This window comes from Phaenicophaeus curvirostris, chromosome 1 (assembly GCF_032191515.1).
Source record: "Phaenicophaeus curvirostris isolate KB17595 chromosome 1, BPBGC_Pcur_1.0, whole genome shotgun sequence".
Taxonomy (NCBI): Eukaryota; Metazoa; Chordata; class Aves; order Cuculiformes; family Cuculidae; genus Phaenicophaeus; species Phaenicophaeus curvirostris.
The window spans coordinates 12535391-12555066 of record NC_091392.1 but is presented as its reverse complement, the minus strand read 5'-3'; the positions used below and the strand labels follow the sequence as shown (position 1 = coordinate 12555066).

General features: G+C 36.8%; 2 protein-coding genes across 17 annotated transcripts in view; both read right to left on the bottom strand.

Moving 5' to 3' along the window:
* MAGI2 (membrane associated guanylate kinase, WW and PDZ domain containing 2) overlaps window positions 1-19676 on the bottom strand; it is a 741259-nt gene that overhangs the window by 93482 nt on the left and 628101 nt on the right. The window lies entirely within an intron of this gene.
* TMEM60 (transmembrane protein 60) overlaps window positions 1-19676 on the bottom strand; it is a 322734-nt gene that overhangs the window by 198080 nt on the left and 104978 nt on the right. The gene's annotated exons all lie outside the window — the stretch shown is intronic.

Here is a 19676-nt window from a genome sequence, read left to right as displayed (position 1 = left end):
AAAGTTTTCTACACATAAGGGGTGAAAACAAAAAAACACAGGGGATAACTTCTAAGAAAAAATATATGCATATATATATATATATGCATATACATACAATTATGCAAGTGGAACTGTTGAGATCATTGCCATACTTAACAAACAGCATGGGATTAAGTTGAAATTAAAAGAACTAAACAAAAGAACTTCCAATTGTCTTGGTGGACATTGGAGAAGACATCAAATGACCTGGTATTGATGTGTCAAATGCAGTCGCACCTTTAAAGAAGTAGCAATTCAGAACATCCCATCAACAAAACCTAATAATACAAGAGTTTTTTTAGAAGAAAAACCTGGATAAAAATAACTTTCATCAGTCTAGATAAGGTAGCCAAGTTTTGGGAAGGTTGCTCATTTTGATACTGTCCGTTTTTTTGTTACAGTTATAAAGTGATCAGACATGACTACCTCTTCTACAGAACTAGTTAACTCCTTTTTCTTGTCTATTGACTGACCGAAAAACTTTAGTGATTCTCATGAATTTCAACTATCGCAGCTTACCAATGTTTAAAACTTCAAATATGTCCTTTTCATAAAAGGAGATGATTTGAAATGCTCATTGCAAACACTGTTCCTATATTGTGCAGCACAGTGTTAAAAAAGCTTACAAAATATTAAATAAAAAGAAGCAACATATTGGGTCAAAGTTTAAAAAATATCAGCTTTCAGTGTAGCTTTCCTGAAAAAAATAATTCTTAGTTTAATAGCAGGCAAAATCCAGTCTGTGGACCTTCTTAAGAAAGATTAAAACCTAATAACAAGGAGTTTATTTGCTTTGTCAGAAACAGAAATGGGGCTTAAATTGAGACATCTAATAGGAAGGCTGCTTTTTCATTTAAAAAAAAAGAATTAAGCTGTAAAGAGCAGTACTGACTTCATTATTTCTTTTTCTAAGGCAACTCTAGAAAAAAAATAAAATCACAAGAATGCTAGGGAGAGTATCTTTCCAGAGACAAATTAAAACAGGAATTGTATTTGTACACAGTATTTAAGGTGCCTAGAATTCTGTGATAATGAGATAAATTTTTCTGCTGTGCTACATAATTCACTTAGACTGAAAAATCCTGGAGTAAGAAAGCCCTTGAAACTTTTACAGAGGAACACTGGCTGTTTTCTTACACTGATGTAGAAGTTGATAGTTCTTTTAAACAAATATTTTGGATGTTCCCATAGTATGTCTGTATTGGGAAAAGTAATCCTGAAAAGGTTTGTGTATTTGCTGACTCTACAGTATTTGGCTAAAACCTGGTTTCTTAACAAGTAGAGAGATTGATTTCCATCTGCAAATTCAAGATGAGATAACAGGCATCCTGTGTAGTTCTGGCTTGTATATCACCTCCACTATTAAAGATTCTGTAGAAGCAGCTTATTTAATAACCTCTTGGATGGCAGATGGGTACCTTCTTATTAGCTACTCTTGTTCTGTTCAGCTAATATGAGTGAAAGTTGAAAAGCGTTTTTCTCCTTGAAGCTGAAGACAAGACTTGAAACTTGCAAGGAGTTTGCTGAAAGGCATCTCAAAACAACTTTTTACACTGATTAGGTGTTTGGGAATAATTGGTAGAGGTAACATTCCCTCCCCACTGGTTGTGATGCACCTCCCATAACTCACTGGAAGCAAAAATTGCTCCAGGTAAAACTGAAATGCCATTTTCCCTGTTTGTTTACTGTCTCCATTTAAAAGATGTTTTTCTGAAGCTATCAGAAATTTTTATTATAAATTATGAAAACATAATAAGTATTCATAAATCAAATAAATAATGACATATATATCAAGTGAAGATTTTTCTTTTTAAATTGAACTATTTACCCAAACAAGAAGAACGTGGACTTATATTTAGCTTGGAGGCTACAGGCATAGACTGCAACATACAAATGACAACATTTACACTCAAAACAAATAAAATAAAATATTACTGACACAGCATGAAATTATGTTAAGAAAACTAACTGGATATAGAATGCCACAGAAGTAAATGATTCAAAGCAAAATTTTAAAATAGTATTGGATATCCATATGTGTACAAAAGAATGTTAGAAGCTAAAGTTTTATAGGTAACAAACCTTGGAACTGATATTAAAATCCATTCTTCAGATTTAAATGCAGATACTCGACCAAGATCTTGTGTAAGCTGAGATGATCTCTCACCTATGTGAAAGACTAGGTGCTAGGCTAAATAGATGAAGGTCTAGTTCTATAGAGTGAACCCTATCTTATACCTTTCCTGTATTTCATGGCAATTTTCATTTTCCTTCTCATAATATATGTATTCCTGGACAAACTAAATGCAATCTAAACTCAACTGTCCATTAGACAATGTATTGCTTTATAAGTTATTGAATGCAAGACTGATTGTGTGTAGTTGTTTTGAACCAAACACATCCAAAATTATCACTGTTATTTAAATACACACAACTACTGCTGCTAATTCAAGAATTCAAGAGTATAATGTATACGTAGCACATTGCAAGTGTAACAGAAACTTCATATGAAAACCTATAAAAGCAAAGTGCACCCTTCTGTGTATTCTGCATGCTGCTTTATAACTTTCACCCTTAAAGATTGCTTTGCATAAATATGGGACCAAAGCCTCTAAATGTAGTAAACTGAGGCTTGGAAACTCATCTGAAGAGTATATCTGAACAATGTGTATTTGCACACTCAATGGTGTGGCCTTCAGCAACTACATCTGCATCTGGCAATGAGAAGCAGTTTGACCTCACTTCATACCACCACATTTTCCCTTGACTCCCTGGTGCTAGTTCATGACATGCTGTAAGTATTCCTCACCAGAGACAATGGGACCCCACCTAAATGACAGCTGCTGGCAGACTGACATCAATCCAGTACTGATTTACAGGCAAGACTGAAATTTGTTCTCCAAAGAGTGCGGCTTTCAACTTCTGTTGAGTATGAATAGATATTAATACCGCTCAACCTTCTAATCAATTCACATCTAACAAGGCATGTATACTGGATAAGGTCTTATAACCACCATATCTCACTTACAGATTTCCAGTTCTCCCTCCCTAAACTCCTAACCTCCTAATGACCAACTTGTGATGTCTTCTGTAAAAACTTGAGCAGCTGAGAATATTATATAAATATACATAAGTTGTGGCTCAGTTTCTGAAGGCTCACATATATTTCTATTAATTTTAAATAATTCTTTATTAACACTACTTTTAAAGACAGCAGTAAATGTCTGAATCAGATTTGGATAGAAGAGTGAGGTGACTGGCTTCTGCCAAAGAGCAACCACTGCCACTCGGCCAGATGCCTGCAGGAAATTACTGTGGTCACTACTTAGTGTAATGTAATGCATAAGTGTGCGTATAGGATATGTAACCCAATAAATTTTTCCAATGTTAGTTTTGAGAATACAATGATCTATTTTGCAATGTTGGCCATTCATACTGCAATAAGGTACAGCAGCAGGTGGCCAACACTGTAATGAAATTTTAATTGTTTCATTTCAAATAAATAAGCTGAGGTACAGTAACAACCATATGCTTTTTTAAAACCAAAATTACATTTTCTCATAAAGCAGTGCTATAAAAATGATTTTTGACATTGCTTTTAAAATTCAAATACCACCTTCCAAAATGAGCTTCACAGGAAATCATAGCTGTGAGGGCTTCTATGTTGAAAATTTACCAAAAAACACCAGTAACAGCAACCAGATTTTGGATTCAAATATATCTGGGAAAAACCATTTTTTTTTCCTTTTTTTTCAGATAAGTGCAAACTCAAGATTCAGTTAATTGTGCTTCTCCTTTTTGATGAAGATATCCTATAACAAACAACAAATCACATCACACTGGGATCTAATTCTTCTTAAATACAAATTTAACTATGCTTCTGTCTTAAAATTTGCTTACAGATTTGCTTACACTTCAGCCAGTATTTATTGTTGGCTTACTTTGCTAAATGCAGCTTATCACATAGGATTTAAAGCATTTACAAGATAGAGTGTTCATTTGAAAAATCCTGAATTCTGCATGTTCCATAATCTCAGCAGTACAAAACTAGCATTCAGTTATTAGTTTCCTGCCATGCATATATTTTTTTGCTAGGTTTCCATCTCCATTATTTTTTTCCAGCCACTAGATAAATCAGTTTCCTCACTATTTCGTCTGGGGCCCTGGAAAAGTTCTTATGACACTATAAAATCACAAATAACGGATACAGGTGATACCCAACCATGGAACATTTAATGATGTTCACCTCTTTGACAGACATGTGTGTATAATTAAACTGAAGCCCAGGAACAGTGTGATTTCTTCAGGGACTGCATGTGTTAGTTCTGCAGGGAGACACTCAACAGCATCACAGATAAAACCTTTTCATCCAAAGCAATGTTCAGGGCACGTCAACTTCCCTCCACATCACTTGTCACAGTGATGATGCAGCAAGAGTTTTGCCCATTAGCTTTTGCTGGCTTTCTTGTGGTTTTTGTTTGTTTGTTGGTATTTTTTTTTGTGCTATAAAAGCCTCGCTGGATATGGCTTCCTGAGCAAAGCTGTCCCAAGCACTGCACAGACCTTTCTTGGAAGTCAATGAACAGATGGCTGATGAGCACTCCCACAGCATTAGCTGACTCCACAGGCATCTTATCAATGTCCATGAGACAACACTTGACTTAAGCAAAAGCTTTTCTTTCTAGAAATGTTACTGTATAAATTTACTGTAACAGTAGATTTTTTTTCCCTCATACTTTTTCTTTCTCCTATTAGGATCTCTGGGATGTCTATCAGTTGTCTACACTGGGGCCCCAGTTCCAGAGGTGTCAAACACCCATTGACTTCAAATGTATGTGACAGTGGGATTCTGACAATGAGAGTTCAGACACACAGTGCACTACACTGTCAGAAGCACAGAGGGTAACTTTCTGACCATTCATGTTACATCTATATTCCTCTGTGTGTTTACCTTTTGTTGAGCTATGCTAGAGGTAGTTGGATTAGGTGCACAGAATTCAATCTACAATTGGGCTCACTCATTATCTTCCAGCTGAAATTCCAAAAATAAGGGTGGGAGAGATAATGGCTTCACTACGCATACATAGAAAAAATACGGAGCATGGATTCAGTTATTCTTCAAATTTTCTCTCCTTTTCTAGGAAAACAAACCCAGTCAATGAGAACAAGTAATTTCAACTAATTTATATACTGCAGTAAACAAAATCTGAAAGGAAAACACTAATTGAAATAGAATGAAACAATACTTATGAAAACAAGCAGATGATAAAAAATTTGAATAGGTCATGTCATATATAAAATATCAGATGATGAATAGGGAATGAAAATTAGTAGTTTCATTTCTAATAAAATCAATCATTGCCCTGTAATACCTTTTCAAAGTTCATCTCTTTCAAACAGACTAAAGTATTGAGCTCTCGCTCTAGCAACAACTAAAAGGGGTTTTGGCTTGAAATAAAGAGTAAGTGCAAGAGGACTGTAACTATACCAGCTCTTCTAGCCTAGTTAGCTAGTCCTGTTGTCAGCTGTCCTTCACAGTGACAATTCCATGCTGTGGAGGATCCATTTGGTCTTTGGTTGGGATGACACCCGATGCAATGGGTTAAAAACCATAGAATCATAGAATCATTAGGTTGGAAAAGACCTCTTTGATCATCGAGTCCAACCATTCCTATCTGCCACTAAACCATGTCCCTGAGCATCTCGTCTACCCATCTTTTAAACATCTCCAGGGATGGTGACTCAACCACCTCCCTGGGCAGCCTCTGCCAGTGCCAGATATTACCCTTTGACGCAGCTTAAGGTCATTCCCACTTGTCCTGCTCCCTGTCACTTGGGAGAAGAGGCCAGCACCCTCCTCTCTACAACCTCCTTTCAGGTAGTAGTACAGAACAATAAGGTCACACCTCAGCCTCCTCTTCTCCAGGCTAAGCAACCACAGCTTTCTCAACCGCTGCTCATAAGACTTCCTCTCCAGCTCCTTCACCAGCTTTGTTGCTCTTCTCTGGACTCACTCCAGAGCCTCAACATCCTTCTCGTGGTGAGGGGCCCAGAACTGAACACAGGATTTCAGATGTGGTCTCATCAGTGGCGAGTACAGAGGGAGAATAACCTCTCTGGACCTGCTGGTAATGACATTTCTGATACAACCCAAGATGCCATTGGCTTTCTTGGCCACCTGGGCACACTGCTGGCTCATGTTCAGTCACTGTCAACCAACACCCCCAGGTCCTTCTTCTCCAGGCAGCTTCCTAGGCAGACTTCTCCTAGTCTGTAGCACTGCACAGGGTTGTTGTGCCCCAAGTGCAGGACCTGGCATTTGGCCTTGTTAAAGCTCATGCCACTGGTCTCAGCCCAGTGGTCCAGCCTGTTCAGATCCCTTTGCAGAGCCTCCCTGCCCTCCAGCAGATCGACACTTCCACCCAGCTTAGTGTCATCTGCAAACTTGCTAAGGGTGCACTCAATGCCTTCATCCAGGTCATTGATAAAGACATTGAACAGGGCTGGACCCAGCACTGAGCCCTGAGGGATACCACTTGCGACCAGTCTCCAGCTGGAATTAAATCCATTTACCACAACTCTTTGGGCCTGGCCAGGACAGGTGCACACCCAGGAGAGTGTCTGCCTGTCCAGGCCAGTGGCAGTCAGTTTCCTAAGCAGAAAAGTAACACATAGCACATCAGAGTGAGATGAATAACCTGTCATGTTTGACAGGTCCACAACATAATATATGGTTAGACCCATTGCTTTTTCCCTTGTAGTAGGGTACACACCAGCAGCATGGCATGTATGATGTAGCACCATGCTGCACTGAGGTGAGGGCTTGTTACAGTCATCAGCTGTTATATCAAATGCAGCTTCAGGTTCATAAAACTGTGAAATAGCTCTGTCTTCTTTAGGGGTGTGTACATGTGCCCTAATGTAACTAATTACTTTTGCCTGAAAGAACTCACAACTGTATAAAATGATCCTTAGCAGCTGCTTGTGATGGCATTTTGCTTTATGATCTACTGTGCCATTTCTCCTGATCTTAACACAAGTAAGGCTGCTACAGAAGCAGTGCTCCAGTCCTAATCAGCACTATTTTTCACTGTCTTTGGCCTAATACATATGTGCAAAAAATGACTATTTTTCTGGCCACAGATAATAACTCTATGAAGGTACAAGACAAGAACCAGGCACGATTCACAGGAAGGTCAGCTAGACCTTTAGACCTCATTGGGGAAGCACCTTCTGTGGCTCATCTCTTCTCCAGATGACTTGGGGACACCATGAGTTCAAGTCTATATTTCTTCCCTTAAAACTTATCAGATTTCTTGATAAGCAGCATGAAGTGTGAGACAGAGAAGTTTATCAGAAATTACGTGGAGGCAAGAGGAATGCTTTGGGAAATTAAACCTGATCTCATCTCACTGAAGTCTATAGAACTCATACAAAAAACCTAATTGACTGGGAGATCAGGTGCTAAATCAATATTCATCTTCTTATACATAGGAGAACTTTTTGTGCGGTTCATGAAGTTTCACTGATCTAGCCTTCTTAAGCACCATTTTTTCAATAATATTCAGATCTTCACAAGTAATTAGAAAAAGGATAGCTATTCAAAGTCATGAACAATAGAAGTACTTGCTGTTCAAGCTGGGACCCTCAACTGGTCACCTGCATCTATGAGAATTTCCTATAAAATATGCTAGGGAATCTCAAGCTACCATTACATTTTTACTTACATGAATAGCAAAGAGTCTTTGTTAGCAAGAATACAGCTATCAGAAAAGGTCAGAAGCTGGCATAGTAATGAGTTAATTTACATTCTAATGGACATACAGCTATTTATTTTGCTTGGCTCCTGGAGCTCTGTGAATTGCTTATCAGTTAGAGATTTAAAATAGCATATGAAACTAGAGAAAAACAAAAAACTAAATACCCACTCCTGATTAATTTGGTTGTGAAGCAGAGAATTTCTGGATCATAGCTAAAATAGTGCAGAGGTAAATGCAACACTATCAGTGACACGGTTTTGGTACTTAAATGTGCTAGAGTTGGGAAAAATAATAAAAATCAACAACAATTTCTGAAAATGAAAAATATATTTTTGTGGTCAAAAAGAATAGATTATTTTCCAGAGACAAAGTTTGATAATAAACACTTATAGAATGTCTCCTTAGGTGACACTTTCATACAAACTTTCTCCTCTTTTCTGGCACCTATTACCAGAACAGTGTAACACTGTTACAGATTTATCACCTTATTGATAGCAATTTGTATTACCTGTAGGAAAGTCATGTATTGGAAAAGAGAAAATGCTGCTACAGTACAATTTGGAACAGATTCTGCTGGGCCAGCGTGACCTGGAGTAGGAAAAGGTATTTTATGGAATGGAGGAAAACATTAGTCTCTTGCCTTTTATGAAGGTGGTTCCTACTAAAGGTTCAGATCCCTAGGTCTGTATTCTGGTTTATGATTTGCCACTGCAGGTAGTACTGGATGAACTGCTATTTTCTTCAGTGAAGTCTATAATATATGTATATTATGTAGGACTAACCCAATTAGCAAAAATCTGCATGTCCAAGTACTAACACATGATAAATGGAGAGAGATCAGAAGTTTTCTCTGAGGTTGTAAACTCTACCAACACTTTGAAAAGGTCAAGGTTATTTTTCTGTACAGACAAGAAGAAAAGCATTTTGTTTGGCAGAAGGAAATTTTCCTTGGAGAATCTCCAGTTTTGCTCCTGTGTGTTGTCCAGTAACTGCTGCTAAAATCACTGTTGCTAGTTCATGTCACCACAGTAGGGATTATGCTCTCCGTTGCACTGTTTTAATACTACAAGGTCTAGTGATGCAAATAATGTGTCATCTTGGGCATACATATTTTGGTAAGCAACTCTCCCTAGGCAGAGCACAGCAAGGTGAAAAGACTGGAATATGTCACACACACTGCATCAGCAACACAATTTAGAACATAAATTGAGTCTTCAGAGTCCTGACATCTCATGACTATTGCTTCTAGAAGGGTTTGCAAGTGTTGCCATACTCATAAATTCTCCCTATGCTTCCTGAGAACGTGTTTGACAACCCAGACTGGCTTTCCTGAAAGCTAATATCAGATTCAAAAATAACGTTTCTGGAATACTGCATTGTATTTTCAGAGCGTTATGACACTCAGAAACTCTGCCTCACTATGCCAGTGTCTCTGTTCTTTCATGCTATTTGAATCTGATCCCATCTAAGCTTTTACATTTTCTAAGCACATTACGGAAATCTCAGTTGACATTATGGCATGTCATTGACGAATGTCATGGCATATTCCCAATATTTTCTATTAAAATGTAGATGGAGCATAAGTTGTTTATATATGGTATTCAAAAGTCTTTTTCATGAAAATACCTTCACGAAAATCTATTTCAGCAAGGGTGGGGGAAAAACTATTCAATAATAAATCCATTCCTTTGTTTATATGTAAGCTTCACATTAAGGCATAGATGAAAAGGAGTCACCAGATATTTAGTGTTGACCTCTATGCGGCCAGTTCCTCCCCTTCTAAATTCCTTCATTGTATCCATGTTTTCTGCCTGTTTGCAAACTCTCACAAATTTCTTGTTCCCAGGATTTCCCTCTCTATGTTTTGATCCTGATTTGAAAACCAACTAGCCCCATCCTGAAACAGTGATCAGAGAAACCTCCCCCTCACCCCCCTAAAAAGAAAATTCAAATACATAAATCTAGGGGAATGGTATCCATCACTATTTCTGAATGTGAGACCTTGCAATGCAGTTCTGTGCTCCAATGGGAGAGAGAAAAACAGCACATGGGAAGTAGTGGTGAACCATGCATGAGGTAAGACAGCTGAGAATTGAGTCTAGAAAGATTTCACCTAACCAAACAGAGATGGCAACCTCACAGTGAGCTGAAAACCTGTCTAAATGCTGTTGTTTATACCAGCTCAGTTGCATCACCATCTAGTGTCTTTTGAACTGGAATATGTAGCCCCATGTTGTTGCCAGCTGTGGCAGGGGATGTACAGGTGGGAGGTGAGGTATAGTACCCAAGGGCACCTTGATTAGCACAGAATGCCTACATTCATGCAGTCTACTGAAGTCTCATCAGTTATAATGGGCACATGGACATCTGTGCCGAATTTAGAGACTGATAGTTAGACACAACTAAATTGCGATGTCATTGCAAATTAGAAACTTAATACAGATGCCCGACCATAGGCCTAGTATCAAGGTTGCCATACCTTATCTTACTCAGAAATCTGTGCTGGACTGGCAACTATGACAAAGGATCTATGGGAGACTTCAAAGCTTCATTTATTATCCTGGAGAATGTTGAGTCTCCCACTGACTCTGCTATTCCAGTAGAGATTTCTTTGTCGCCCAGTGCATCTCCAGTTGTCCTGGATGTCTGTTAAGAGTTTCGATCCTCCTGGTTTCTCTTGAGTTTTGGGAACACTGGACAAAATTTCATCAAAAAGCAGCAAATAAGTTAAAACTACAGAGACTGAGATTGTCTGCTGGTTTCACCTGACTGCCTTTCTGTCATTATTAAATTACATTGTAGTAACTTCAGAATTTTGTACTTAATATGCATTAAGTTGTCAGCACGGTTCAGCGTTTTATTGATTTGCCTTTGAAATCTCTTCTGTGACAATGGGAAGTGTCAGGAGCTCAGGTGTGTTAACCATAATTGGCTCATTTTCATACAAGTTTCAGAATGATAAACGTTCAATGGCAACGTAATTAAAAGGTAATCATGCCACTTGGACACAGTGGTGGAAGCTGAAATAAGCAATAGCATGCTTATTTGATTCTCTGAATACAGACATTATTTAAAGTAATATTTTCTTTCCAATTCCCTGCTCCTTCACACCAGCTTGACAGACAAGTTTATTCCTGGTAAAAGGGATTCAGGTAGAACAGAAATGTTTACAGTGGAAGACTGGAAGACAAGACTAACAGGAGAAACAAAACTTATCACAAGATTCAAACTGCGTCACAGTTGAGTCTCAGCTGTGGAAGTATTTCTTTTAGTGTACGAAAGTGGAATACTTGGCAAGGGATGTTAGTGGAAGGCCGGTGTCCAAGGAGTAATGAAACTGTGAAGAGAACAGTGAATTTCTAAATTTAGTGCTTTGGTTGAATGTTTAGGTAATTCACTTCATTTTGAGCTGCTGAAGATTTGATACTGTCCGCAATGACATGTACCTAGTAGAGATAAATCTCTTTTCTTTCAAGCTTACTCAATCAAGAGGTAAATCTCAGTATTGGACACACTTATCAAGAAGAACAAAGTTGAATTAGTAAAAGCTTTGCAGCAATCTGAATGATAATGGTTAAAATGACATGAAGTTCAGAAGATTTAGCATAAGACCATAAGAGTCTGAAAGAAAATAATGAGAGAGAAATAATGATTGATGGACATGATACTATTGCAGTACAGAACACTAAAGAGTATAAAGCATGATAAATTGGTCAAGATGGCCTGGCTTACAGAAAAAAAAGGTTGAGAAATGTAATATTTTCCTAAATTCCAGAAGGTTCGGAGATGAATAATTATCATAAAGAAGGACTGTGTCATTAAGTCTAACGAGAGAGGAACAATATTGATATGAATTTCATGATGTTTAGATTATGTGCTGGTCACACATAGTCCTGCGCGGTGCTTTAAAAAGTTAATGAACAGAACACTAAAAAAATGGTCCTGATAAACGATTCTGACAAGATAACTGGGAAGTTGTAAGTATTAAATGAATTTATTACAAGGAAAAGCAAGCAAAAGTATGAATAGATTTTTTTTTTCCTTGTGACAGTGCTTTGTATCTCAGAGGAACATAAATTGATTTCAGACTGTTGGGATTTAGATGACATGTCTAACATAATGGAAATAACTCCTCAATACAGAGAAAATTGGAGTAGTACATAAACATGACAAGTTAAACAGAGAAGATTATGGTGCTGACAACTGTGAAGCACCTTGAGGACCTCACAGCTGGCCTAAACTGAAAAATTAGCATTTTAGAAAGACTTGCTAGGGTATCTAGCACGTATGTTGCCCCTTTTTAAAATCAGAACTTACAGCATAAGAAAGCAAACTTGAATGTGGCTTTTGGATCTTCTCCTTCCTCAGTATATCCATATACCTCAGTATGCCTATATGGTCACAGAACAAAAAATATGAATTTATGCCTGAAGACCATAGCTGGCTGAAGGAATCCATATGAACAGTACAATTAATAAATGATAGTAATGAAATTGAATGTGATATACACATTTTCCTTGGGATTCCACAAAGAATAGGTAAATAAAAAGGCACTTAAGGTAGATCTGTAGGAGGTGTTTTAAACTTAATAATATTTCATAAGGAAGAAGAAACTAATTACAATTCCATTCTAGTTTCAAAAAAATTATATGTTCAACTATTCTGAATATAATAATTGAAAAATTTTGCTTCAATTAAAAAATATTAACAAATATACAACAGAAAGCAAACAAAAATATATTCGGATTCTCAAATAGACAGTTTTTTCCATGATGAATTTTCTGAAAGTTGTGTGTTCTGCTCTACAAAGAAAGACTTTAAATGGAGGCATGACAATTGCCTATTAATTCTCCTTAATCTGATAAAGATTAATTATTGTTAATGAGAACTGAAGAAAAAACAGTGTGCAAGCGGCTATCACATATTAATGAATAAAAGTGGGTACCTCCATGCAAAAATACACGTAAGGAATTTTTATTCATCCCTTTCCCAATATAAACAAGTTAGAAATACAATGGAATTGCAACTTCTACACCAGTACTCTGCATCAGATGCATTTTGATTTAATAACAGAAATATATATCTTGTTAAAATGTAGTTTGTCATCTCTCAGTTAACATAAAGTAGCAAATAAAAAGGCTTGTAAATACATCAGAATTAATGCTAATATCTAGAGACCAGGTTTTATCTTCCACCTGAAAAATGTCAGAGGCAGTTGTTCTTCTTTCCTAGAATTGTTGGGTTCAATTTGCAGTATTATTTCCAATACAGAAAATGAAATTTTTCTTACTTATTATATTGCATTCTAACCCACTACTATTTATTTTTTATTTGTATTATTTTTTGAGATTTGTGTGTATTTCCAAATATAACCTTTCTAGTTTTGGATAGTAAAAGGGAAAGTGGTGGCAGCATTTGGGTGTCTTTTGCTGACTTCATAATTATAAAGATGCATATTATATTTGTGTTTTATCACCCCAAATTGTAAAACTGGTGTAATAGGACTTTCCCTTTCGTAAAAATCTCTGAAATCCCTAGAATTTCTGTGAGCTTTTGTTTTTTCATTACTAACTCATGTTTAAGTAGCCACAGAAATACGTTAAGAGTGACAGCTCAGGAGAAGCATCATCAGTCCCTAGTTCCACCATTCAAGAATTTGATCTGCAATGTGCAGCATACACCAGCCTGGGATGTTTGTGAAAAATTACTTTTTATTTTATGTCAGTCTAGCTGGTTTTGGCTTACTGTTTCCTCCCTACCTGACAAGAAATGCCAGATTAGTAAAAGATTTAAGGTATTTCTGCCTAGGCTTCTTATAGGCAGCTCCAAAGGCTGTCCAAAGGCTATGTTATATATATATAAACCCAAACCAACCCAAAGGAGAAGGTTTTATTATAATATAATAAAATACATAGCTTTTCAAACAAAGAAAATGTAAAATGATGAGCCAAAGAACATAGAAGAAAAAGGGGTTTCCGAGTAGCTTGCTCTCCTCACCATGTCCTTATCTTATAGATCTTTTTTTCTAGTGAAATCAATGTCTTCTTGAGTCACAACAAGATCTGCATACTCCCTTCCAGTGCCCAGAAGAGTTTCATCCCATTCCCTCTAAGGTCTACGTGTCTGCTCCTTGCTCCTCTCAGCAGGTTCCTGGATTAGGCTGTAGATACTCAGCTCTTTGCCCTGAGTCCTCTTCCACTTGCTCAGATCCCACAGCCACTGGAAATGTCTTTCCCTGAGGAGCAACTCGTGGAGGAGTGATTTGACTATACTGCAGGAGGACCTGCCTGACCCAGGTACTTCTCAGAGGAAGGAACGTAGCATACACACTTGGAAGAATGCAGATTGATGCTCTCTATCAGACTGCTATTATCTACCTGACACAGAGGATGGTTGTAGCTGTTCTAAGTAAACAGATTCTCATGTTAACCATAAATGTCTTTCAGTTTTACAGCTATACACCCTGGTACCCAGTGTATTGTAGATCTGGGATCATAGTTCCTCTCTGCTGAAAATAAGTATAATCCTAAAACATGACTCTTTAAACAACTTCTTATATAACCCAAAACATCTTTTCTGAATTCCTAATTCTTCACTACCTGGTTTCTACCCCTCCAGCAACATTTTAGATCACTTTTGCCAAGCCTGGTCCTTCTCTTCCATTTCTACAAGCTTTCACTAGACGATTGCTTACAATATTGTTCACAGAAAATAAAATCCAAAATTATATGCTTGTTTGTACAAGAAATGAGATATAATATAAGAGCTGGGTATTAAGGAAACTTCTTTCCATATACCTGGCACATGGATAATTGAATCAGCCAGTTTTTCGCTAATTATGAGTTTTGTGGAAAATCCTAGAGAAATTCCAGGTTTTAGGTTATTACTAATGATAATGTAAACTTTAGTTTAAGAAAGGAGTCCTGGAAGAGGCTTGATCTTTGTATAGTATATGTATATGATCTTTGAACAGTATATGGAAGTGTCATGTCATCTTGAAGCATATGTGGAAAACTGAAAAAAGATGAAAAACAAATATGAACTTAAGCAGAGAAAAATTAACTGGAGCAGGATTTCACTGATTTTGCTAACACTCATAATAAATGCATTAGAATAGTTTACCAATAGCATCTCACTGAGAAATTGTGCTGAATTTCCCTTTTTTGTTGTGAAGCAATGCTCAACATCAGCAAAAGTATGGACTTTGTACTTTGCTCTGTGTTTCAGTAATTTACACTGGCTATGTAAAAAGGCTTTGTGTTTGCTGATGCTCCCACATTGCTCTTTATCAGTAATGTGTTATCTGTCCAATGAAATGGACCAATCTCTCTGCCATTTGCAAACTTTGTTGGTACCGATTTTGTTTTCTACAGGATCCTCAGCAAAATTGTAATATGGTCAAAAGACAAGAAATTCTCCTAGTGGAAGCTCATTAAAATATATTCCCTCACTGATTTCCTACTTACAATTACATTAAAAGATCAATCAGTCAACCAATTTTTCAATTCAGAGTAAGCCATACTAGTTTTACTTCTTCCCATTTTTAAATAAGGAGTGGGGCTGTTACACGTAAAACCTTACAGAAGTCCATTATATAAAACCAATTAATTTTTATAATCAAACTTGTAATATTAATAAAGTTATTAATATATATTTAAATGGAAATAAACTATATTCTGCAAGCCTACGTTAATAATGTCCACTTTATATAGAATTTCAGATTTCTTTTTATGGTATTAAAAATGGAATTCCAGATTTAGCTATAGGGCTTGAGACAGATTCCAAGTTTTGTGGTAATACAGTTTTTTTTAAAATACCCTCAGCTCTTCTATGCTTGCCTCTCTTATATGGGCAGATTAATCTCAAAAACCCTTGTCTGTCTGGCTGGTCAGCTAAGCCAAGATCCTTGACCAGACTCCTCTGTAATGTGTGAAGCATGGCCGAATAAAATGATTTAAGTCATCATTTTCAGGTGCCTATTTTCTACCACTTTCAGCAGGGGGAACTATTTTGACTAGTGTAGGCCAGAAATCTAACTGATTTTTACAGCTGAGCTAGGATTCATCTGACCAAACGCGAATAGAAATGTAAATATGAATCTTTGGTAGGTGATTTTTTAAAAACTTTAAAAATCAACAGGAAAGAATTATCTCTTTTAGAATAGAATACTATTCATTTCAGTTACTTCAGATGTTTACAGTAGCTGAATGACACTGCAGAGGTGCCCATTTTCTTCATCATACATGGATTCCTGCTTGTTACCCAGTTCAGATGAGGAAGGATGCCCTGCAGCTGTCTACACAGGGTTCCTGATAGCAACAGCTGAGGTGACTGTAGCTGCATATGCGGCAACATAGGATGAAGAATGCAGCATGTAAACCAGTTTCATTTTCTTTATCTCTAAGGACTTGTAAAAACGTATTTTATGTTCACAATTAACTGTTGAAAGATGACTGTTTACAAAGGGCCATACTGAACCAGTAGATAGCTGGTTATTCTTTTAGTGCAATGCTAATGTGCTTCTATAAGGATAAAGAACTTGATAAAGTCGAATGTTACACAGTGAACGAGTTACAACATAAACCCATTGCTTAATTAAGGTTAACCTTAGTAGAAATAATCATTGTAGTTGATGTCCATGTAGTGAATGTAGCTAGCTGTTCCTGTTTTGGATCCGGTCCCACAAGCCACTGAGATCTCTCAGAAATGCCATATAATAAATAAATAAATACTGTGTTATTTTTCAATAATAGTGTGAGAGTAATTTGCTGTGTATGTAATCTCAATGGACACATCTGGCAAGCTGAAATAAAAAACCGTGTCTCCATTCTTTCTGTCTGCATCTATTTTTCATGAACTTTGATATATAAAGAAATATAGAATTGTTTTATAAATATATGTATTTAATATGGTGCAATAAGAAGATGAGACTAAATAACTTCTCTTTCTCTCTGAGAAGTACCATGGAAGAATTTTAAAATTAAAAAGATGATGATGTATTACATTCAATCAAAGACCCTCTCAAATATGACAAATGTGGAGGACCAGAGAATAATATAAGTGCTTAGAGTGGAGAGGACAGTTGATGGTCATGTAGTCCAACCTCCTGCTCAAAGCAAGGCTGAGTTGAAAGACTGGGCTGATATTCAAGAACGACAGCTTCTCTGAATTGTTGAAATGAAGGAAAATGGAGCCAGAATGACAAGCAATAAACATACAGACTGAGGGAGGATCTGGGGAAAACATTGAAGAAGCTAGAGAAGAAGGGCAGAAATTGGATGGAGATCACTGTCTTTGGCTCTACCACATTTGTTGGCTCTCACTGGCCATAGATCAAAGTCCTGTGGACTTTTCCCCAGCCTTCTCTCTGAACTGCTCTAGGATGTCCCACTGATGTAATTAACCTTATTTTGATTACACTGTTGAATTACTCTGCCAGAATCTTTCCATCATCTTCCCATAATTCCTTATACTTATTCCTGAGAATATTAGATGTTAAATAGTGCAGGACTTGATGGCTATGTAAAAGAGCATCTGGGTCTTCTGATACACTATCCAACTATGATCATATTTACAAAACAAGAAGGAACATGTTTCTACACTCATCACTCCCCTTTTTCAGATTAAGGTGTCTTCTGCACTACTTCAGAGTTTATACAGTAGTAGGAAGGCACTGCTTGGCCCCAGATGCTTCCAATAATCACATTTATTGAGAACAATTAGTTTAAAATACAGAAATTATTTCACCTGGTGAATAAGTTGTTAACTTTGTATTGACGAATGTATTTAGTTAAGCTGTTAAAATATATGCAGACAACACTGCATTATTTCCCATAACCAGCAAACATTTTCTAACTAATCCTTGAAGTATTAATTATTCTTTATTCTTTAACAAAAAACATTATTATTAATATTATTATTATTGCTAGCATCATCATTTATTCTTTTAAAATATTAGCAAAATTTCTGCTGGGAAAAAACCCAACTCATTGTGGAAATGGAAATTAATTGATAGAATGAATTTAAAGATCATTAAAATTTTTTCTCATTCAAAGGTTTTGAGTTCGTGCTTTTATTCATGCATATAGAATAATTTTCTAATTATCACAGGATCTTTAGAAGTTCTTTATCTAGAACACATAAAATACAATAAAACTGCTTACATTAGAGAAAAAAAAAATCTAAAACGTCCATTAAATAGAATTTGCACCTAATGGAAATACACATTAAAATAAGGTGACCCTAGGAATGTGTGTGCAGAAAGCTTGCCTTCTTTTAGCTTGTGGTTATAAAAGGTACAAAAATCAAGATTTTTCTTGTTTACCAGAGAAGAAAACAGCACAGTATGTCTCTTATATACTGAAATACTGTTCCGAGTTATGACAAATTTGGCTTTGGAAAGCAATTTATTTCTTTTAGAAATTGGTTTTGATACACTTGGGAGTCAACTTCCAAAGTTTGTGCCTGACAGTTTTGGTGTCCATGTCTCTTTTTATACTGTAATCTGAAGGTGACACAGCATAGGTGTATGTATCCTGGTGCTGGTTTTGACTGTGTTTGAATTATGAGTCACCCAAAGGCTTCCTGAGAAGGGGAGTGTTGTATTTAATGGATGTATGCTCTGGATTTTGATAAAAATAAAAGAGTTGATCATTACTCAGAAAGGGCAAGCATAGCCATTGCTAAACTTTTCCCTCCCTTTTTAAGAACGTAAAAGAAAATTTCTTAAAGAATTGTAGAAGGATAAATAACTCATCTAGAAGACTAATTTAGTTTCTGCAGTTTTACTGGATAGGGAAATTGTAGGAGCCAGGAGAGTTCTGTGGCTCTTGTAAGTGGTTTGGGAAGTCCCTGAAAATCATACCTTCCCATCTCCCCAGTGCTGTGTCTCGTGTCTGTAGTACAATAGATAATGTACTCACTTGTTTCACAGCTTACTTTATTACTATAAAATATTGCACTATATTACAAATCACCATGTCACAAGGTCTACACAATGTACTTTGACAACAGATTTGGAAACCCAACAAATGTTGTTTAATAGGACATTACATTATACTGAACCAACAGAAACATTGTTCAACACATTTAAACTAAACTTTAGACATGCCTCAATACACAAGCACAGGTGGTATGGTACTCTATTTAGAGTCCAGCTCTGTTGTTCTCCTTCCTCAGGCTGGGATCTCCCAGATCTCCTCTGAGGAAGGCTAGGTTCACTCAGAGCCTAGACCAAGGTCAATTAGGAAAAAAAAAAATTTCTTCATGCCCCAGTATTGCAGTAGGTTCTCCCAGGTACCATGCTTGGGAGGTGTTTGGCTTCAAACGATGCCATTTTTTTCTGAGCTAGTCCAAGATAGCCTGGTTAGTTTTCTGATAACACTGCTTGCAAGAACAAAGGAGAATGTTCTCTGGCCTGGCCAGATTCCAGTGTAGGTAAGTGAAAAAATCTGTTTTCTTGAACAAATTGTTGTTCAAATAATATTAATTAATTCACGAATACCAGTAAAACTGAAATCAGTCTGCAGTGCTGCCAACAGAGCTCTTGGGTTCTAGCAGCGAGGTGGGCTGCAGCTACCAGACACAAAGGTGCCCTGCACTCCTCAGCAGAGAAAAGTATTTGCTGGGCCTGAAGGCAGAGCTCCTGCAGCTCTGCACAAAGCCTAGCTGCATGGCAAGTCTCTGTGTAGACCTCACAATTATAATGTCTGACTGTTTACTGTATGTAGCCTCATCTTGGGCACAAGAATTTAATGGTAAAATAGCTGTTGAAGCAATGGTAGTTACCTCTTTATGACATGCAATGTTGAGAATCTATGTCTACACACTTGTATTTTTTTGCTACAAAGTCTTCTAAAGGGACCTATTTCTCCAACGTGCAAATAAAATTCTCTT